Source organism: Cyrtonyx montezumae, unplaced genomic scaffold (assembly GCF_038088225.1).
Source record: "Cyrtonyx montezumae isolate F1298 unplaced genomic scaffold, pur_monq_1.0 scaffold_18, whole genome shotgun sequence".
In the NCBI taxonomy this organism is placed as follows: Eukaryota; Metazoa; Chordata; class Aves; order Galliformes; family Odontophoridae; genus Cyrtonyx; species Cyrtonyx montezumae.
Genome location: NW_027071914.1, coordinates 4969667 through 4992347, shown reverse-complemented (window position 1 = coordinate 4992347; position 22681 = coordinate 4969667). Strand labels below are relative to the sequence as shown.

The 22681-nt window shown below is 35.7% G+C and overlaps 1 protein-coding gene across 6 annotated transcripts in view; it reads left to right on the top strand.

Annotated features, from left to right (window-relative positions):
• The window catches only part of TENM2 (teneurin transmembrane protein 2), a 459783-nt gene that overhangs the window by 431 nt on the left and 436671 nt on the right, over nucleotides 1-22681 (top strand). The window lies entirely within an intron of this gene.

Sequence of the window (22681 nt, the reverse complement as noted above, 5' to 3'; positions counted from 1 at the left end):
ACTCCATTTTATTACTGCTTACTCTTACTGCTTACTCTTCATCTCTTGAAAACTGGGAGGAATACCATTACTTATGTAATTAGCTATGTTATAGCAACACGGAGATATTAGAACTAGGATCTGAAATAACCTGTGTGAACTCATAAGCAAGTTATCTTATTTTACAAAATAGTCCACACTTTAAATGTGTTGCATCCAATTAATGAATTAATGAACAGCCTGAATGTTTTTAGTTGAAGAAGTCTACTTTTCTGTCTTTGTATCTTTTTGCACTATACACAGCATGTGAACACATAGTTTTACTTTCATTCTGGTATTTACTTGTCTTCATAAATGATAAGTCTGTGTGTCGAAACTATTAGTGAACATCGTATCACAGGAACAGCATTTAAATATGTGGTTACCATGACCAAATAGCCTGTTTAAACTGTCAATCAACATTTGGATATGTTTGCTTTTCAAATAAATTGCTTAATTTCAATTAAGAATTAGACATAAGAAGATATAGGCAGTTTTGAGCATAAAGGTATGGCTCTTCTCTGCCCCTCTGAACAGAGGGCAACTTATCTAGTGCATCTTTAATTGGTAAAACTCCATTTTCATGTATGTACGTGTTAATGTCACGTCTGATCTCTACTACACATTTCTAGTATTGTGACTGCTGTGTTTTATGTGACTCAGGAAATTTTAGGAGGTTGTTCCCTTTCTCTGCAGAGATCGTTCCATGAGCTCCTGTCTAATCAAAGGTCATTTTTTAAACTTCATATCATGTCATACAACTTGTTCAAAGCATTCTGCCAGCAGTCAGTGTCTGCCTTAACCTTTAAATCAAAGTGTCTATTAATTTGCATCCTTAATTAAACTCTCATCTAATCCCTTGTTTTGCTTGCACATGTGTACAGACATTTTAAAGTGTTTGCATTGTGCTTTCTCCATCAAACATCCAGTTCTCTTTTCTGAGGTAATCTCTGTTCTTGTAGGGCCTTTTTTGGCTAAGATGTATTTACCCAGAGATAACGCATCAAACTGCAGCTGCATCTTATGAGCTACTGAAGCCATTTTCATTGTGGTTTGTTCAGCCTCTGTGTACAAGAGTCATCTAAATATTACTTTTCCCTATCTGGATGATTGATGCTTCAGCTCAAGTGCCTTATTTTAGTTTCCAGGTCATTATTCGGCATTTCATGAGGGTGTTCTTTTTCTCTTGATTACTGATTTGACAACTGCTTATCCTCCTCTTGCACTTAATGTGTTCTTATCTGCCCTCTTTATGAAGGGGAGTGCAAATTGAAATGCTCCGAAGACTTTTTTCTTTTAGTCTGTGTTGTTATATCTGGACAAATAAAGTTTAGTTTAGTGTAAGGATTTTTACTTCTTTTTGCCAAATAATAAAAGCAGTAACTCCTTACTTTCCTGATTTTTTTTTTTAAGTATAGAAAATACATTTCTTCAGAAAATGAGTTTGTATGACGATTCATCATATTCGAAAAGTCAGCTTCTGACTATCTGTAAAGTTCTTTACTGACAAAAATTTGAAGTAAGCTGGAAAGTAGATATATGTTAAGATTTGGTGCCTGTTGTTTCTTCGTACATTGATTTTATGTGGATGAAAGCATGATTCATATAGTAGGCAATACTGTTCATTAACTCTAACACAGGTTCCAGCTGCAGATGTATAGAAATCTGTGCGTAATTTTTTTTGTAAATTTGTTCTGAATTTGAGTTGGTGCTCCAATTGGGTTAAATTCTTCAAGAAATAAACTTGTTCAAAATAGATAGTCTGTAGGGAGTTGTTTATTCATTTGCTATAAAAGAACAGATTTTTAGATTCTTGGCTAAAAGCCCACGTCCAGCGCATGCTTGAGCTGTTAGTTTGTGTAAGATTTTTCCCAAAATAGAGGACATATGTTTTCCTACAAGTAATGCCTCATATTTTTTTCCATGGAAACTGCAACAGCTACAAAGAGCACAATAGCACTCTTTGTTAGGGTAAATTCTCAGCTACAAATCACTGTTTTTCAACGTAGTAACATCCATTAGCTATGCGTTTTAACTAATGATGAACGGGATCCTGTGTTCGCAGACAAAAAATCAGCACCAGCAGCAGTGGCTCACTGTTTCAAGCTGCTCTGATGGCGTAGTTAGAAAATACTGCCTGCTCAGTCCATCTTCTATCATCCCAAACGGATGGAAGTCAGAAGGTACCAAATCTGGACTATATGGTGGATACGGTAGGACAGTCCAGCTAAGATTGGCAATGTGCTCCACGTTCTTCCCAGTGGTATGGGGTGTGGCACTGCTGTGTTTCATGACACATGCCTTTTTGTTAGATTGCACCTTTGCTGCCATCTGTTACGCAGCAGCAAAATGCAAGAGTATTAGTGGGAAGGTTCAAACTCTACTGCCATTCCACCAACATCTGCCTCTGACGTTGTGGGCCACCATAATAAAATGGGAAGCATTACTTTCAGAGCGGCCCTCATATTTTTGTTATCCAGTAGCTGCACTGCATATTCTCTTGTCAGTCGATCTGAAAAATTCAGTCCTTCAGTGGATGAAAGAACATTCTAACCTTACAAGTTTTCATAAAAGTTGAGGAGTCCTTTCTGAATGCAGTATTTTAAGATGAATAGGAACTTTTCTACTTTCTGCTAGGATATGTCAAAAGCTTGACAATAGTTCTGACACCTCTGAATATTTGAAATATTTTACCATCTTCTGGTAATGTATGAATTTTTCTGTATGCCAGGTATTTTTCTACCAAAGAGAACCAATTATTATACTTGATCGTGTACTTTTCAAAAAGAAAATAACTTTTTTTACTTCAGCTGCTGACACAGCACAGTGAATGAAGTTAAGTCTCCTTTAAGACAAAAAATGTAGTTTTTAGAAAGCCATTCTTTAAAGAGGTGGCTTTGAAAGGCATCCTTTCTTCATGTATGCTTTGTAACCAGCCTGAGCTTAAAAGAACTCTCTCTACAGAGTTGTTGGAGTTTAAACTGGATTTCAAATGGATGATTGCAAACATTACTATTCCACAGTTCCTCACTTGGCATTCATAGCTCACAGGTTTTGTATTTCTACTTGATCCAAATGCCAGGCTTCATCTGATGCAAAATTTATTAGCCAGTAGTTAGACTGAATTGACTGCTTTCTGATTCGCAGGTCAGATGTAGTTTAGCAGTAAATCTCTGCTATGAAATTTAAGAACAAATAGAACGTATGTTTAGAGTTAGTAAAAGTAAGTCTGAATAGCATGATACAAAACTGGACCCAACATTCTTCTAAAATATTATGAATTTTTTTAGCCACAGTTAACTATCTTGCTTTCTATGTGTCACTGCAACTCTTTTTGCTTACTGAGATCATTTCAGTAAAGAACTGACAATACCTTTCTGTAATCAGCTTTATTATTGTTATTTGCTTCTATTTAATAAAATGCCTTTTATATCCTGTTAGACACTGAAAATACATGAAGACAAATTAGTAAAAAAAATAATAATAATTAAAAAAAAAGTACCATGTAGTGACAGTGGTTACAAATTGGTCTCATAAAATTACCCAGTATTTTTATTAACATAAAATTCAAAATTATGATTACAAAAAAATTCTTGGGAACCTTGGTGCCGTGACCATTTCCCTGGGGAGTCTATTCCCAGGTCCAGCAACTCTCTCAGTGAAGAAGCTTTTCCTGATAACCAGCCATACCTTGCCCTGTGGCAGCTTCATGCTCTTCTCTTGAGTCCTGCTGATTGTCTCCGAAGAGAGACATGTGCCTGCACCAATCTGCTCCCCTATGTGATAAAGCCATAGGCCATGATGAGGGCCCTCCTCAAATTCCTCTTCTCTAGACTGAACAGAGTCTACTTGAGCTGGGTTCTAGATCAGCATCTTGGCAGTTAGGAGTCCTTCTTTGAGTGCATGTGCACGTTCAGTTTTAGGGGATGTATTCCAACCTGGAAGACTGGGCATTGCAGGGATGGCCATTGCAACCCAGCATGTTGAAGTATCTAAGAATTCATTACTACAGAAAGACTGTAATCAACTAACAAGATAAATATTCAGTGTAATCAATTGAAGTATTATCAGGGTTCTCATTCTGGGTGAGCACAGAGTATAAATAAAATGCAATCCTCTGAAACTTTTCATTGTGAAACTATTGCTGACAGAGGAACTCCAGTAATTAATGTGACAGTGCTGAAAAAGAAGTACTGTTCTAATACTAATATGTATTTCTGGAATAAATAACAAAACAGCTAAATGTAACATTAGACATAATATTCTGTATACTCACGCAGTTTCTGGGAATAATTTTTTATTCTTGGCAATTTTTCTCTAGTGATCGTTATTAAAAATCAGCATTTGTTTACAGCTTAGAAGATTAGAAAATCTAAATACTTGGCCTTCTAAAAGAGCTTTTGCTGTTTCACTAGTAGAAGTAGAAGAGTAGGGTTTGCTCCCCTTAAGACTAATGCCTATGAATGTTGGAAAAATATTCTTTGCATACTTCTTTCTCATAATCATTTTGTTTAAATGTGCAATGGATTTCTAAGACCTGGGATACTGGAAGTAACATTTTTTGAACTTTTAAATCCTTCTACCCTTATTCATATGCACAATGACTCTCTTGAAAGTAGTATTTAGGCACACTCATGTGGATGCTCTTTCTCGTGTTTAAATCCAGTGTAAAAGGAATAATTTACTCCAAGAAGATTAAAAAAAATACTTTTAAAAATAAGATACTCTAAATGAAAATACATAGCAGTATCATTTCTTGATTCATCCTGCTAGTAAAAATGGCTAATTTACATAATTTCTGCAAATTTTCCACCTTCTAAGGGTTCTTGACTTCAGAAGGATCTGCAGTTAAGCATAGGTATTTTTTCGGGCACATTTTTCTGGTAGAAGCTGGTGTAGAGACTGATTGTTTTTGAATGTTCTTGAACTGATGAAAGGAATTGCACATACTACCAAGCTTAAAAAGCTTTTAGACTTGATTTGAGTGCGAGCTGGGGATCTTTGTCACTACATCCTAAGCATATTCCAGAAAATTTGTCTTTTCAAGTTATTCAGACCAGAGTTTGCACTTTTTTGTTTGTTTGTTTGTTTTTGCTGCAGAAATTTGGGAACACCTCTAAAGACTGTTTTCCAGTTTAGAGAAATTAGACCCTATCTTTTCCTCGTCCTTCCTCACAAGAGATGAAGAAAGGAATATTTATATAAGCTGGAAATCAGAAACATTGAAACTGATAAATAGTGCTTATTCTGGATTATTGCTGTTAAACTCCTTGATATCAGATGTTTTTAGGCCAACAACTTAGTAAGAATAAGGAAAAAAAAATTGACAAATACATATTTTTGGATCATGTAGAAGATGGTTTAATCACTTCTCCAATGTACAAGTCATTTTCCAGAGCAAATGCAATGGGAATAGATTTTAGGTGTTTATTTTGTAATTGTTATTTTTTCTCAGTGTGAAGTTCTATTACTATTGTCAGGGATTCAATTCTAGACTCAGGGGACCACCAGGGGGTCTAGCTTGATGATTACTATGTTTATATTTACTTTATTATTCCTGTTTGTTCTCCTGACACCTCAGGAGGATTATTTTTAGAAGCCATTGGAATACCATGATAGGTCATAAATGCATACAAGGACTTGATAAGAAAAGCATAAGGAGGAGGGAAAAACAAGCACCAAAAACTTGTTTCTTTTTTAGAGTACCCCGTGTGTTTTGGAATTGGGTTAAAATGTTGAAAATGCTGAAGACCAATTCATTAAAGGGAATCAAAATTAGGAGAACACATTTTATCTATTCTCTTCATGTTATTTTTCTCTGGATTTAAAAAGTTTAAGACCAAAAGGTCTTTGTTACCTAGCTTTATTTGGTAACTCATTACTTTTCATGAGATTATTACCACACTGATCCCAGTTATCCTTGAATTAAGTCCATTCAGGAGTCCTGAAAACAGCAATAGACAGAAAATCCAGTTTCCATTGCAGTACAGTTTCTGTGGGAAGTCTTCCTCCATGTTAAAATTAGATGCCTGCTTCTCATTTGATTTTGGAAACACATTTCAGTTGCTAGCCAGTCTTTTTCTGTTTTATTGGAACATCCATAATACCCAGTGTTCTTTCCTTACAGATTCAATTAGATGCTGCAGTTGAGTCAGTCTTCTTTCCTATGAGTTCTGTCTGTGTATCTATACATATGAATAGATAGAGCTTTTTAAACACCTGCTTGTCAAGTATCATAGTATCATCTTTGCTCATGAAATCGGATTTGCTGCTCTTCACTAAGCTCTTTCCTATTTTTTTATTTTTCTCCAAAACAAGCAGAATATTTCATAGCAATCCTACGTATCCCTCGATTATGTGGATAAAGATGTGCATAGTGAATGGTGTCATGTATAAAGATGCCCCTTTCATATTAATTCCATGTTTATAAATCCAGATATCAAATTAGCTATTTCTCACAGCAGTGAATTGCTATGAGCTGTTGGTCCTTCAAGGTTCCTAAAATTTTTTTGCTCTAGATAAGTGACTAGGCAAAATAGCATGTAGGTATTTTCATATATTGCTATGTTTTATGTATCTGCTTAGCTGGAAGCATCTTACAGTGAATGCAAAAGTACATGTCTGTGAATGTAGACCATATTGGAAACAGAGATTTACTGTCCCAAAGTGTAATGCTTACTCAGCCATCTGATGAGATTTGAGCACTAAACAGTTTGAGAGGGATGCATAAAGCTGTTTTATTACAAGATGCTGTTATGAATTGTAGCAGCTTTCCTTATGGTATACTGCTGTTGCCAAACAAGTTGCATGAATGTAAGCAGTTTTATTTGTAATTACTTGCTTACATTTCCTTAGAATATTTGTGTTAAAGATGTTTGTGGTTCCTACTCATCCTCTGGTGGCAATCCCTACATCCTGTTCAATTCAAAATCAAAAAATATCTTTTAAAACTAGCTGGAGACAAGCCTTTCTGAGGAATGCTGTTTCTTATACATGATATGGAATTGGTCTCAGATATTTTTATGTACATGTGATAGAACCTTTTCAAAAATGTTACAGAAAGCTCATGCAGGAGAATATAATGCACTGAAAATGGAGATAAGAGATTTAATTTGAGGAGGTCTAAAAAATGGGGAGAGGAATTACTTGCTTAAGGAATGTCAAGGAAAACGTGATAGTTAATAGCTAGGCTATTTTCTAAACTTTGGTCAGAAACTGCATATTATAAATTGAATACGACACTTGACAGTGTTCCTGACAGCACTGCCTTGCTTATGGTGTATTCTTGCTTATAGTTGTGTTCTATGACACAATATGTATACATATAATTACTGTTGTATCCTGTGATGCTAGTCAGCTCTGTTTTCCTTGTTAAAATTGAATGTTTTCAGAAGCTATAGCTGGTGTTTGTTCATTTGTTAATTGACAGTTCCACCAAATTTAAAATGTCCAATGTTAAAAAAAAAAAAAACAATATCCACTGTCAGTTTGCTTTTCTTTATTACATATGAAAAAGCATATCACTGTATCTGTTTTTACTTGGAAATTAGCAAGTTCTGTGGTAACTGCTAGAAAAAAGCAAACTTAAAATTTGCTTGTATAAAATATTAAGTGCAAAGATGCACAGTAACACATTTCAGTTTGTCTTCAAAGGTTTTTTAATCACCTAAAAACATAAATTAAGTGGAAGTATAGGAAAAAAAGAGAATCTGTATTTTAGATTTTGGTACTTAAGCCAGAAGTTTAACAAAAGACCATGCTGTAGGAAAAATTTCATGAGTTCTGTTTCTCTGAAGTATATTTTTAAATTTACTTCTGGTTGAGTTCCATGTTTTAAAGATGACAGTTTGAAGTATTATCAATATAATATTATTATTTTAGGATATTTTACTCAGTTCCAAGACTATAACAAAAAAAAAATCTTTTAGTAGCACTCCATTTAATTTCATTACAACATTCAATTATCTGTTAGAAATACTACAAGTTCTCAATTTGTTACTCATGACAGTGAGGAAATTTTTGTGTGAAGATAAGCAACTAAATGTGTGCACTCATATTAGGTTTGCTAAATTAGATGTGTTTCTAAGATTCTGTTTTTATGCAAATATAAAAATAAAAAGGGACATTATTACCAATATCTACTTCCAGCACTGAGTTTATAGTTATTAATAAAATGAGAAATGATGGATCACAGTTGTAATGCTATGTCTTATCCAAAGATAATGAAGAGTTATAAATTGTGTAATGAAAAATTAAAATAAGGTTAAAGGGGTTTATAGGACTGCCTACAGATCTAGCAGCGTTCTAATTTGAAGAAAGAATAGTCAATTTGAGGGATTAGAAAATATATCATTTAGTTTTGGAGGAGAACTAAAAAGCATGTACTTGCCTCTAGGATAGTCTGAAAGTGGAAGATTTGACCAGACACAGAACAGAAAAATGAGATGTTATTTGCTCTCTGAAATCGGTGTGTACACAACAGATTGTGTTTTAGATGTCTTCAGTACTTCATTTATGTGATTCTCTCTTGTTGACTTAGTGTAACAATTTCTCATCTGTTTGCCCATTTCTTGACCATTTACTAAGTAAAATAAACCTTTGTGTTTAGTTTTACTATTAACAAACTTTAATGAAGCTTCTCGTAGAATAACAGAATATCCCGAGTTGGGAGCGACCCACGCGGATCCTTAAGTCCAACTCCTGTCTCCACACAGCACCATCCAGAATCCGAACCCCTATGTCTGAGTGCATTGTCCAGATGCATCTTGAGCATTTGGGCCGTGCCCACCACTCTCTGGGGCAGAACCTTCCCCTCACCCCCCGCTGCCCCTGCCATTGCACAGCCCCATGCCATTCCCTGGGCTCTGTCGCTGCTGCTGCAGCCGCCATGAGGGCTGCCCCCATCCACTCCCTGCAACTGTTTGCCTTTGAGGCCCAGTATTGCACAGGTAGCTTTATTTGTTGTCTAGAATTGATCTGTAAAGATGCTTGACTTCTGTGCTGACACGTTGTGTTGCATTTTATGTGTTCTTGCACTGCACCAAGCCTCAGTGTGGTGAGGGGGAACTGAAACTGTTTTCTCTTCCACAAGCATTTCCCGAGATGGGAAACTGGGAAAGCTCCATCACGTGTTTGGAAACTTTGAGAGGTCGACAGTGTAGAAACTGAGTCAGGTTTTGTAATACTGCATTTCTTGAACCTGCTCTCTCATTTTGTATAAATCAGAATGACTATAGTGGGGAGGGTATTTAAAATAAGCAGGCTCTATGGTTGTCAAATATGTCAGCTTCGCTTTTTATGTTTTTACATCAACTTTATAACTCTTATAAGCTGTTACTGCCTGGCAGAGTTCTTCATCTGAATTTAAATCCATCTCCTTCCCTTATTTTTTGGACAGCATAGTGGTGTCATACCTTAATCCAAGTATATCTGTCCCATAAAGTAGGTTCTCTAGGTGGTATTTTTTGTGGACATCAATAGGTTTATGTTAGTAAATCTACGCGATTACTCTATTTCTACAGTTAGGAGGAACAGAATTGGATAGGATTTATCTAATTTCTCTCCAGCATCTCATTTATTGCTGAGCAACTTAGTACTCAGTTTAAGGAAAATGTTACCACTTAAAATAACAAAACTTGTCTTCTTACCATACCTATGTGATACTGATGAAACAGAAATTCTGAAATTACAAAACTTGATTATGTGTAGGTCAAGATAGAGTGTCTATGTGTAGGAGCTACGTAAAATAAATGGAATTACTTGGCAGATTAAGGATACCCAACATTAAGAAGTGATTTTCACAGCTGTGGTATTTTTTTTTAAATACACAAATATCATTTAATAATGCAGGTACAATTATTTAATCTAAAGTATCAGTTTGCTCAGCTGATCAGCTGAGCAGTAGTGGATTATGAGAACGGGCATTTAATTTAAATTCAGATTTGTTTCTCTGAGGTTTTTTTCTAACATATAGTGGTTTTGATTGCTGCTCTAAAAGATACTTTAATTACACTAGTGTAGTTATTTTTGTGTCCTCATTGTTTAAGCTTTAGTTTAAGAAGATGAAGTTGATACTCTTTTTCTGCTTCTTTTTCTTTGTAAACTGCATTATCTCCCAAATAATAGAGAAATTAGAGTAATAACAATATTTATCAGGCACGGGACAGACACATATAATTGCTTTCACACAAAGAGTGTACAAGAATTAAATATAACTCAAGCTGAGAGAAATTTGCCTTAAATCCTCTTTGTGTGACTTACTACGGTAGCATGTAAAAAAAATGTACTGTTTCCAAAATACGCAGTATGTTTCCACCAAACAATTGAATAAATTAAGCCCTTGGACATGTTTACAGTGTGATTTTCAGACTAGGAATTAAAACATATGCCTCTGGAGTTCAAATGACCGCATTGCAAAGGCATCTCATGGGCTTTTTTTTAATTTAGTTAATAAAAATATTGTACTTGTCATGTTTAAAAACTATGTTAACTACAACAATATTATAGATTTGGAGCTATCTTTATACCTGATAAAGGCAGTTGTTTAGTTTATCTAATTTACATGTAATGTTTTAAAATAAGTACCTTATTGTTTACTCGCATAAGATAAATTCTCCACAAAGAGGTGACATCTAGAAGACCTTTCTCACTTTACCTTCCTAGACAGAAGGAAAAGTTGAGCTAAAATATCTCCACAAACTTTACTCTCCTGCAACCTTTCCATTAAAAGACATTCTTCCATAGTCAGCAGATTCAGGAAGTGAATGTTCAGGTTTAATTCTGCATGTGATCTTTGGAAGCCATGAAACCAACCAACCAAACAAAAACCTGCTAACAGTTTGAGCAGCTCAAGTAACCAGACCTTGTCATGCAGGAGGGTGAAATGTGTATCCTTATCAGTTAACTTCCTCGTGTTCCAATTAAAAACATCTTTGTGTGGACTATATTAAATTTCTGATGACTTGAACTTGTAAATTAATGTACAGCATAATCTGAAATGCTGATGAGAGGAGAGAGGGCACTTGTGCAAAGTGGCTTCTTGTCTTACTGTCAAGGAGCCTGTTATGAGTGAAGTCTTATGTTTCTGCTGAAATCTGTAGATATTTTTGGATATGCAGGTGGTAGAGTGTCTGTCAAATTTTCTAATTCTTTTTTCTCTCAAGGAATTCTTTGTAAGAATCTTTTGATTCTTGGCAAAATATTTCAATACTTCTGTGTGCTTTCATTTTTCCCTTCATCCAACAGTAGCTTCATGATTTTCTTCTGCTAGATGTCCTTCCTTAAGGACATGTAACTGGTGCAAAATGATACTTGCAAATAGGGGCTTTTAAAATCCCAGCAGAGAAAAAAAAAAACAAAAACAAAAACAAACAAACAAAACAAAAAAACTAGTGAAGCTAAACAAAGTGACAGTATCATCAGTGTTGAAAAAGAAAGGTAAATTTTCATAGAATGGCTTAGTTTGGAAGAGATTTTAAAGATTGTTGAGTTCCAACTCCTCTGCTGTGGGCAGGGCTTCCAGCTACTAGATCAAGCTGCTCCTTCCAACCTGGCCTTGAACGCCTCCAGGAAGCATCACCTGGCAGTGTCAGAAGGGTGGCTGTGTACCCAGACATTTCCATGGACCACTTCTGAAAAGGTTAAGGGTGGTCATGACGAATAAAACAGATAATCATAGTCCTTCTTCCTCTGTTTTTTCTAGATAATAAAATCAAGGCATAGGGATGGCTGAAATGTATGTGGTTGCCTTTATTTACCTGAAGGTGTTGTGACTGAACTGTTTTTAGTTCCCACTGTTCAGTCATATGCCTCCCATTCTCAGCAGACTTGGCAAAATTAAAGGGACGTAGTGTGAAAAGGATGCACATTTCCTTCCTGTTTTCTTCAGCTTGTGAATGTCCAGTGTAAGAAGAGCTAATGAGCTTTTCCAAATGATCTTGCTGCTAGTGCTATTAAATTGTCATTTGGCTTCTGTGTTAATTTGCAAAATAAATAAATAAATAAGCAGGGTGGTGGCTTAGTTTCAGCTGGGACAGAATTGTTTCCTTCAGAGTGTCTGCTATGTTTTTTCCTGTAGAAGTAAAGCAATGTTGATAACACACTGATATTTATAGTCAGTGCTGAGCAGCATTGTGATGAGCTAAGGCCATTCACAGAGAAGGGCCTAAGGAGCTTGGAGGGAACAGGATCGGTACAGCTGATTTGAACTGGCTAGAGAGATACTCCTTAACATACAACACCATGCGTAAGGAGTTTTGAAGGGAGTAGGAGTTCATTTTTGCTCACTTTTGCTGCTTGGGAGACTGGCTGGGCATTGGTCAGTGGGTATATTTCTAATAACTATTAGCCTTTTCCTTTTCTCTATCTCAGTGAATAGTTTTATCTTAACATGAGTTTTATTTGTTTTTTTTTTTTTTCAGCCTCTTTAAGAGGTATTTAGGCTGCAAGTATAAATATTGCATCAGCTCTTGAGGGACAAAAGCTGTATATAGCCCTATCCATTTTGAATGCCTACTGTGCAAGACTGCAAAATAACTGTATGTTAAATATATAATTTGCATACTGGAACATAGCTTTTTAACTTAGCAGGCTTTTCCAGTAAGCATGAGAGGCAGGAACCTGAAATCCTTAGCTGAGGAAGGAGAGAGGCACGAGCTCCCTTCCCTGCACAGGGTCACCAGGCAGCGTGGTTTTGTGGTTTAGTGGCTGTGCGTGGCAGGGTGCCTTGGCCTGGGTCCTGGTGCTGCTGCTGGTGTCTTGGAAGGCAGCTCTACTCAACAAGTAGCACTTAGTAAAGTCTTTCATTTTAAACCATAAACTAATTAGATCATTAAATAAGAATTCAGGAGGAATGTGCCAGTGATGAACATAATCAAGTGTTTCACACACACCATGTGGTTTTCCAGTTTTTGTCAACAAACAGTGCATATCATGGAATATTTGACCATCAAATAAAATATAAAAATACTATGAAGGAGCTATATTGATATCACCTTCCTGGTCACTGCATATTTATTTTGGAAGGTAGATATGGCTAAGTGTGCTTGGCTAATAAGTTGCACACTGAAACGCCAGTAGATTAAAATACTCTGAACTTAAAAGTAGATCTGCTAAGGTTGCCCACAATAGGAGCATCGATGTGAAGTCTGAGTTTCTGTTTTTGTAGCTGCATGAAGTTCAAACATGTTCCACACACAGGTGAGAAGACTGTGATGTTTATATTAAATGGAAAATTTTTTGTTTCCCAGAACATCAGAGTAGAAGCTTGAGAAAAAAATTGCATTAAAAAGTAATTTGAAGATCGGGAAAGTAAAAATGGCATAAGTAAAGCAAAATATCACAAAGCAGTAGTTGACTTGCTATGTATTTTTATAGCTGATACGTTGTAACTGGAATTTATCAACCCAGTTAGAAAGTTCAGACTCTTAATGTGCTTTCTCATCAGGAAATACAGGATTTATGTGATAGCATGACGCTTTAGAGAGTTTAGATCTTTTTTTATTATTATTCATTACTTAAATTTCCAAATGCATTTAAAAATATGGTATAAATTCTCATCTAATGTTAAGCAAAATAAAAATGAATGTAATGAGATACTAAGAGTTGAAGACTGTCCTGCTTGGTAAACAGCTTTTTTTCTTAGCTTCAGTGCATACTTGAATGAATAGAATATGACCAGAGAAAATAGTCAGCTCTCTGAGTTCACCTAATGCAAAGTTACTGTGTAGTATTCAGTGCAACTGTTAAGCTCAGGCAGCGGTCAGGGTTTGTGTAGGGTTCTATGGACTGTGAATAGCTCTCAGTATCAATATTCCCTCCAAGTTTTTTGTGTGTTTTGTTTTGTCTGTGACTGAACTCAGTGATACAACGTCGGAGCCTGAGGTATGTTGTTGCTGCAGGGGCCTGGAGGTATACAAGGTAGACGTAACCCTTCTTTCTCTCCTCAACCCCCACTTTTTTCAAACTCTTGATAATTGACATCTACAGCATCTATGAGTTCACTGTATGAGGCATCCATTGTAGTGCTTGTAGTTTTTGCTATCACACTGTTAATAAACGCTTACAATAATTCTGTGGCTGTTGGGCCACCTTGTTTGCAGTGTGCCTGAGCATTGCTTATTTTCCTCCTATGCATTAGGGGCTGCGTACAAAGCAACTGTCATTGTGCTGACTTTCTGTCAGCAAGACTATCATATGCTATGCTTTGTTTTATTTGTTCCAGAAGATTGTAATGTATTATTCTCATATGTTGCACACAAACATTTGAAATATATTAATAATGGATTTTTTAAATAGATTTGTAAGTTACGCCTGTCATTTTACTCTGAATTAGGACTGTTACGTGCTAAGAGTCATTTTTCAACTACAGCTCCCCAGAGTACTGTATTTAGAAGCACTAAAATGCAATCATATCCTAGTTTTATTTATATAGTCATATTTATTTTATCTAGACAGCATTTTACCTTTGGGAAAAAAATGTGATCATACTCTTTGACAGTGATCATTTATTTACACAAGATGCAAATTTTATTTTTGTAGCTTTTTATCAGAAAGGAAGAAAAGCAGTCTAATCAATATGAACTATAAAATTATCCAGTAATTATCCAGTACTGATTTCAGTAACCAGTGGATAATGCAGGGCACTTTGAGGTGCAATTCTTTTTTTTTTTTTTTTTTAATAATCCTCTAGATAATAATGAACTTGTCTTGATATGCATGTTAATTTGCAGTGAAAGGTGGTAAATGAGGAAAGTTACCCAGGATGTAAAGTCTAAGATAAAAGCCTGAAATGCGATTACTTCATCTTTTATGTTGCTGAAAACGATACAACATGGGAAAAGATAAAGAGTCAGTTAAATGCTTAAGAGTGAAGAACACGTCTTTTAAGTAATTCATAGTTTTTGTTTTCCTGAAGAGACTAAAAGCTGATGTCATATATATCTCACCCTGATGTACCAAATGCTATTTAAATAATTATGAGATGTTTGGATTCTGTTGTTTTTTTGTCTTACTCTAACACTCATATTATACCTTCGGGATAAATTATGTTGGTTTCATTCCCATTTTGCAGACAAAGTTCACGAGAGAAAGATGAAGTGAATTGCTTAGGGAGCTGAATAAAATTTTGAGCAGAAGAAAGAAAAAAATACTGTGTTTGCACTTGGATTAGTAGTCTATTTTTATTTACATTTGATATATTTTTTATTCCTTATATATTATTTATTTATTTATTTATTTTACTGTAGGATGGATTCTTAACTAATCAAAAATTATCTTGCTTCTAAGCAAACTTTTCTGATAAGTAAGGCTTTAAGCCATCCACCACAAGGGAGGGTTTTACTTCAGTTAATTCCATGTGTCACCTTCATCTAATTTTCTGGTGTTGCTAGTAAATACATACTGCCTATATCCATCACAGAAACATAATAATCATTCAGAAATAAGGTTTAGAGTTCTTTATTTGTTGTTACAAAATAGAATTTAAAAATATGAAAGTGAAGTCAAAGGTGTGCTTTTAGTAGGTTTTATTAACATAAGAGTTACTCATGTCCAAGCATTCTGACAGCTTTATTAATATAATTTATTTAATAAAGAAATCTGACATTGCTAGATTGGAGGAAGAAGAGAAAATACCCCAAGCAGTGGGCAAGGTAAGCTTTAAGAGACACAATTCTGGAGAATGGATGAGGAGTCTCCCAATTTAGGGATGAAAAGTAAAATTAGAGGAAATGAAAATTAAGAGAGAATGTTTGCCAACATTTTTGGAGGTTCTTAAGCTATAAGCAGCAGTAAGGCTTCAGATGTCAGTGACAATCAGGGTGTTTAATTTGAATCAAAATGTTTTTTGTCACTGTGGTATAAATAAAATTAAAGTACTACTTCAATGTGTGTGTTTTGAGAACACTTTTTGCCTTGTTGGTTAAACTTAGAATTCACTATAGACTGTCTTTTCCAGACATAGGGAGCTTTCCCTGAGTTCTTTTGTTTAAAGAAAATTTCCCACAGTCTTTGTGACAGTAAGTCTCTCTTACTTACTCTGTCCCATGGTGTTAGGAGATCAGAAATAAGCTTTCCATTGGAAGATAAAGCAGGCAAATGCACCCCTGAACTGAGCACGGATGCCCTTGCATCATGAGGGAAGAAAAAAGTCAGGGTTTAACACTGTGTGGTATGGCCCACTGGTTTAGAAAATCTAAATTTCGAAGCCTGAGCACTCTGGATAGTTTTTTTGGTCCAAAACTGAAGGGTTTCATTTATTCTACTGGATGTGCTTTTGCAAGTTGAGTTTCAAGCATGCTGTTGTGCTTGCTTGATTCTTTGCAGTCCTGGTGTACTTCCATATTGCAAGCTCCAGTCTAATTTGAAGTCCTCTGTGCAATATTTACAGTGGTTAGCAAATAAAGTAATAATTATAAAGTAAGACTTCCAGACTTGGTTATTCAGATTATTTCATCCTTCTGAGTAATGTTAAATCTTGTACTGTATTTATTGAAAGCCATCTTGCTTCAGGTTGTTTTTCTGAAATTCAGGGTACCAGTGTACTATCAAAAATAAGTGCACTTTTTTAGAGAATTATCTACCGAACCTTGAGAAAAAAACAAACAACAGGATTCTCCTGTAGGCTTGGAGTTCTAGATACACTTCTGCCAATATTCCTTCTTTGCTTCCACAGTACCACTCATTTAAGAGCTGTTTTTCTGTCTGTGATGTGGAGGGCATGAGTGTCTTCCACAGTTCTCCTGATGTGTGATACTTCAATATATTTGTGAAGTATGACATATATTAAATCTTGGTAATGCTAACTATATATATAAGATTACATGTGTGGCTGGCCAGACTCAGCTGTCTGTGGTGAATAGGACTTTATATTTTCATCCATTCATTTTCAGAGAGCAAGGAAATATGAATTTACCTAAGGTAACAATAAAATGCAAGGTAAACTCCTTAAGATTCATGGAACTTAAGAAAAAATACACGAAGATGTATTTTCAATTGCAGGTAACTTTAAATGTGCATGGTTAAACAAAACAAACGCATGCATATATAATCTAATTTAATAATGTGTTCATAGAAGTCACAGCGTACACAGAGACAATGCTTGTAATTATCAGCGCCTCCAAGAAAATTAAGCTCTAAACTGTGTATCTAAATGAAGACATCAAGGGAAGAAAAATCATTATAGTGGTTTAAAAATAGTAGTTAAAATACTTTAATTTGCTTATTCAGAATCTTAGTCAACTCAATTCAGTTTTGTTAATTGGTTTTTGGGAACCATTACATTAAAGTAAAACTATTACATTTCTGAAAATCAGAGTTCATATAGCTATTTTTATTAGTTTAGTCTTCAGATTTTTTTCTTAGTATTTCTGAGTTTGTACAGTTTAAATTCTTGCCCAGATGCATTTAAAGAGGACAGCTAATTTTATAAAGGCTTTATCTATCAGTCGTTTTAAGGGAGCAGTGTCCCAATGAAGGAAGCTGCCATTCCCGTGTCGAAGACAGGGCTGTACGTGATAATTCAGCTCCCAGACTGCTATCACACGATGGGAGGGGTGAATATTTTGTTCAGAAGTTTCCAAATAATAATGGGATATGTTCTGAATAAAACTAAATGCTGAATATAAATAAATACTTCAACGACACAGAACAGTGTAGAACAAATGATCTGGCCTATTTTATTAGACATTTGAGGATAAATTCTTTTTCTATTCATAACAGATGTAGCAAAACAGGAAAGCTGATTCAGAGTCCTCTGTCATGCCCTCTACATTGTAATTTACCATTAGTTTCTCTTTTAGTCTGAAATAAAGCTTGTTACCATTCCAGTTTGGAGGTGTCATTAACAAATTTAGGTCTCAGGGTCACTGTCTCTTTTCAATTCTTTTTAAATGAAGTAAAAGGAATCTAGGCACATGTGCTACTGTCTGGATACAGTCCTCCATTACTTTTGACTTGTGCGTACTATGGTTTTCAATTCACAGAAGCCATTAGCCTTTTCTTTCCTAGCCATGAAACTGCATCATGGTGAAGATAAGGCTATGGCAGTAGGAGTTGCAGAAGATGTTTCTATTTTAATCCTGAGCTCCCTTTCTTTTCTATCTTGAACCTTACCTATCAAGTCGTATAAAAGCGGTGTGTTGTGGATTAGTATTTGTGTTTTCTGATGAACTGGGCCAACAGTCTGTAATTACTCATCTGCCTTTCTAGGCTTTCTTATGCCAGAATTGCATTTTTTCTTCCTTTACAGTTATGAACAGAGCTATGAATGCGAAAGTGCTAATGATGAATATGATATAGCTGTTCAAAAAATAGCCATTTCTATACCATTCTGCTTTTAAAACCTAAGCAGTAGTGTGTTGCCAATTAGCAAGCCAGCCTAATTTCAACCTTGGAATAGTTAATGACAGATAGATGTAATCTATTAGATTTTTTTTTTATGTCGGGATTTATTCTAATTCCAAAAAACAAAAACAAAAAAATAGAGCAAAGATTTATGCAGTGTTTTCTAACTTTCCTCCCCCAATTGTGAAGATTGAATGTACATGGGAAGAGAGACAGCTACCAGCTTCACAAGCTTGAAAATTCAGCTGGAGTGTTTACTGTCAGTATCTCTTAGCACAGCAGATACTGCCATACATAAATGGGATTTGGATCAAACAGAAACAACTTAGGCTTTTTTTTGTATGTGTAATTCATGGGGTTGAGTCCCCATAAACTCTGATTAAATTTTGAAGTCTGTCATATATTTCAGTGCACGGAGCATTGCTAGCCTTCTGTTTTTATAATGGGAAAATATTGGGGCGGATAGAAACAACAGTCATTGATAAAGCAATTGCAGAGAAGAGGGTTTTGTCTCCTGGTTTATTCACCTTCCTTTTTCTGTCTGAGAAATCAGAGGTGGCTTGAGAGCAGAGTGTGGCTCATTGGTAAGGGAGGGTTTTGTGGAATTTATGAAGGGAGACTGAAAATGTGCTTCAATGAGTAAGGAAAAACAAGGGGAGTAATGAAAATAGACAGAGATGGAGTTTTACTCGGGTCTGTCCAGCCTTTAGCTAGTGCAGACTTCAGCCCTGCAACTGGACCTCCATTTACAAGTCTTTGCTATCGAAAGTATACTTGTTAAGCAAGTGGTCAGCAACTTCAAAGAAATAAAATCTAATCTGACAAATCTCTTACTGTAGGAATGTGGAAAATAAGTATTTTCTTGTAAGAAATATTGTTTCAAAATTGTCATGTTCTTGGATAAAACAGCAGTCCAAGGAGTGATTTTTTGACTCTCAAAACGAGTGCTGTATTGTCATTGTACTGCTTGCTGTGCTGCATTTCAAAAGGCCAGGTTCCTAATATATTTTTATTTATAAAATAAATAGTTTGCTTTTCTTAAAATTAGCTTAATGGAGTAAAACGTATGTTCCTGAGTTTCACAGCGTTGCTGGAATTTCCCCTTTAGTCATATTAGAAAAGACGATTAAAATCCTTGATAATTTCATCTTGTTAAATCTCCAACAGTGAAACTTGACTCACAAACACTTAACGCTTCTTCATTTTTTTTTTTTTTTTGTGACTGAAGATGCTGTTCTAGTTGTCTGGCTTTATATAGCTAAAAGTAAGGCAATAATACTGCAGGTAAGCTGTATGGTCTATAACTGTATCATGCAAGTGAGATGAGGGAAATTCTTCTCTGTATTCTTGTCCTTTTACAATCCCTTTAAAATTATTTTAACAGGAGTAAAGATTGTGCTTATTCTATTAAGAAATTATGAGCTGTATATTCACTTTCTCCATTCTTTTTGCAGAATATTTTCCCTGTGCTTTTCCATATTTGGAACATGTTTGGGTTTGAAATAGAAGCCTAAAGGGTTTTCTAATGAATTGCTGGGGTCTGTTAATTTGTATGGTTCATTTGTGCTCTCCATAGGAAAGCTGAATCTGTGGGTGCATGCTTTGGTTTTGTTGGAACTGCAGTTATATTTTAAAATGATATCTGGTCCCTGTGATTTTTTTTTCTATCATTGTCATTGTATTTGGAAGACTGAGTCTCTGTAAGGTTGAATGGAGTCGCTTTAGGAAATAAAAATAAATTGTGTATAGGAAGTTTGCAAAGCAAAGCTTCAGTGGCTGGTGAGGGCTGTTAGAGGAGTACTGAGGGGAGGAGAGGAGCTGTTTAATGCTGACTCTTCCTGTAGCCTGTCAATTTATTCATGCAGTGGACCTTGCAAGCCCAATCCACAGATGCTATTTTCTGCTCCTTACTGAATAGAACTCGGTGCTGGGTCCTGAGTGTAAAGATTAATTAGTCAGTGAGTGGTAAAGGTCTGTTAAAGCCATTATTGCGTACGTCCACAGAGACAAATAGGGACTATAAAACATTGTGTTCAAAACCTAATTTTACATGTGTATTTTTCATTAATAATAATGATAATGGTAGTAACTATAGCCTTTTAATCCTGAATCCTCTCAGAGGGCATTGTGCAATGCATACTGTGTTGAAAGGATCATGTTTTCCATCACTGAAGCTCCTTTAAGCTGTCTTGAGCTCAAGTTATTGTAGATCTTTGTGCAGACTTAACTGCGCAGAGCGTGCCATACAATTAAGAGGTTTTTAACCAGAAATAGTTAGGAAAATAATTAGTTAAAAATCAGTTAAATAGTAAGTTAAAAATGGTAACCAGAGATGTGCTTACACTTATGTACTTTCTCTTCTAGTCTGATTTGAGGACTATATTCTAACAATTTAATGCTAGCTTAGAGAAAAGCTCAGAGGTGCACAATTGTTGATTGTTTAGCTGTTAGAAATTTTTAGCTAATTTAGATAATGCAATAAATGAGAAAATTTCTCTGTAAGTGTATTTCAAATCGTAGACTTGAAACTATTCATGGTCTTTTCTCTAAATTAAGCTGCAGCTGTTCTCCATACACTTGAGAGCAACTCCCCCTGTGTTACCAGCAGTTTCAAAAGTGAATGTACACTTTACAGGTTTGGTGGATTCTTTGATTACTGTGATATTTGTTTGTTTGTCTTTCCTTGAAAACAGGTGAAGCTTAGGGCAATTTGTATGAATGAGAGGGTAGATATGTTCTGTCTCTTATAGGTATAACTGTTCCAATATGTAAAATTAGAATTGACTATATAATGCATTAAAAAATATCCTTTCTTTTCTTCCCATTGTATGAGGTTTAAGCATGGAAAAAAGTTCTTATAAGATGCTTATAAAATATGTTGTGGGTTTGTTTTCCCCATCAAGCCCAGCTATGGTTCAACTTGTTTGATTAACATAAGCCTAATTCAAAAAACCTAGCATGGCAGAATCAAAACTGTCCATATATATTCTCTGTCTGTGGAAAAAAACCAATATCATTGGAATGGAATTTCCTCTTCTAATCTGGACACTTGTATTGTTAAAAATTTTCATCCTAGTGCCATACATAGCACATCTGTGCCTTATATGGATCAGAAGATGCCAATATGTATCATAAATATGGAAGAAAGAAGGGGAAATTTTCATTTTTAAGCCACGGACTGTCAGCTTCCCAGATTTTTAAGTCAGAATGCTTTCTGAGTTGTTGTTTTACATTGATAACTTATGTAATTTTAAATGTTTGTTTGTTTCCTGCATTACAGGAGGAGAAAGTCATAAATTTGTAAGTTCATAAGGGTTCTGGGGATAATTCCCCTTTAAATTGTCTAACTCCTGTAGTCTTCTATGGAAGTTTTGTCCTATTACGAACAATGCTGAGCAATTGTTTAAGCTGTTGACTGAATGTAAGGGTGATCTGGATGCAACATTGGTCACCTCATCACTAGGGTTGGTCTGCCTGATCTGGCTTGCCACTCCATGTGTATCCCTCTCAAAGCTGTGCCATGTGTATCCCTCTCAAAGTTGAGGAAGACAATCTTCACCATATAGACATACCATTCATTGCTCAAGGCCGTACGATGTCATGTCTGTAAGGCATAGACAAAAATTGAACAGATAATGTTGAACAGGCTTCCAGCACAGAGATACCAGTAGTTAAGAGATGTGGACCAGAAACATGATAAAGGGCCTAGAGCATCTCCTGTATGAGGAAGGTTTAAGTAACCTGAGTCTGTCCAGCCTGGGGAAAAGAAGGTTGAGGGTGGGTCTGATTAAGGCTTATAAACACCTAAAGAGAGGGGGGAGGCAGATTGATAAAACCAGGCTCTTCTTGGTGGTGCATAGCAAAGTGGCCTAAAACTTCCTAAAACTGGAAGAATTTCTTTGTGGTGAGGTGTGGAAGAATTTCTTTGTAGTAAGGGTGGCAGAGCACTAGAATAGGTTGCCCAGTGAGGTTGTGGAGTCTCCTTTTGTGGAGTTACTCAAGACCCATCTGGATGCCTACCTGTGCAACCTATTGCAGGGAACCTGCTTTAGCAGGGGGGGTTGGACTCAGTGATCTCTTGAGGTTCTTTCCACCCCCTGCAATTCTGTGATACTGTCTATTAACTACTTTTCTTCCTGCAATTCTAAAAGTAATATCCAATTGAATGAATGTTTGGAACCTTCACAGATAGGCATACTAGAGGCTTCAAGATCTTGGCACTCTCTGTTAAGAAATGGAATTAATCACTCACTTCAGAGTTGTATTTATATTGGCTACTGAATGAATGAAGTCAAAGGGCTAATAGTTGTAGCGAGCAAAG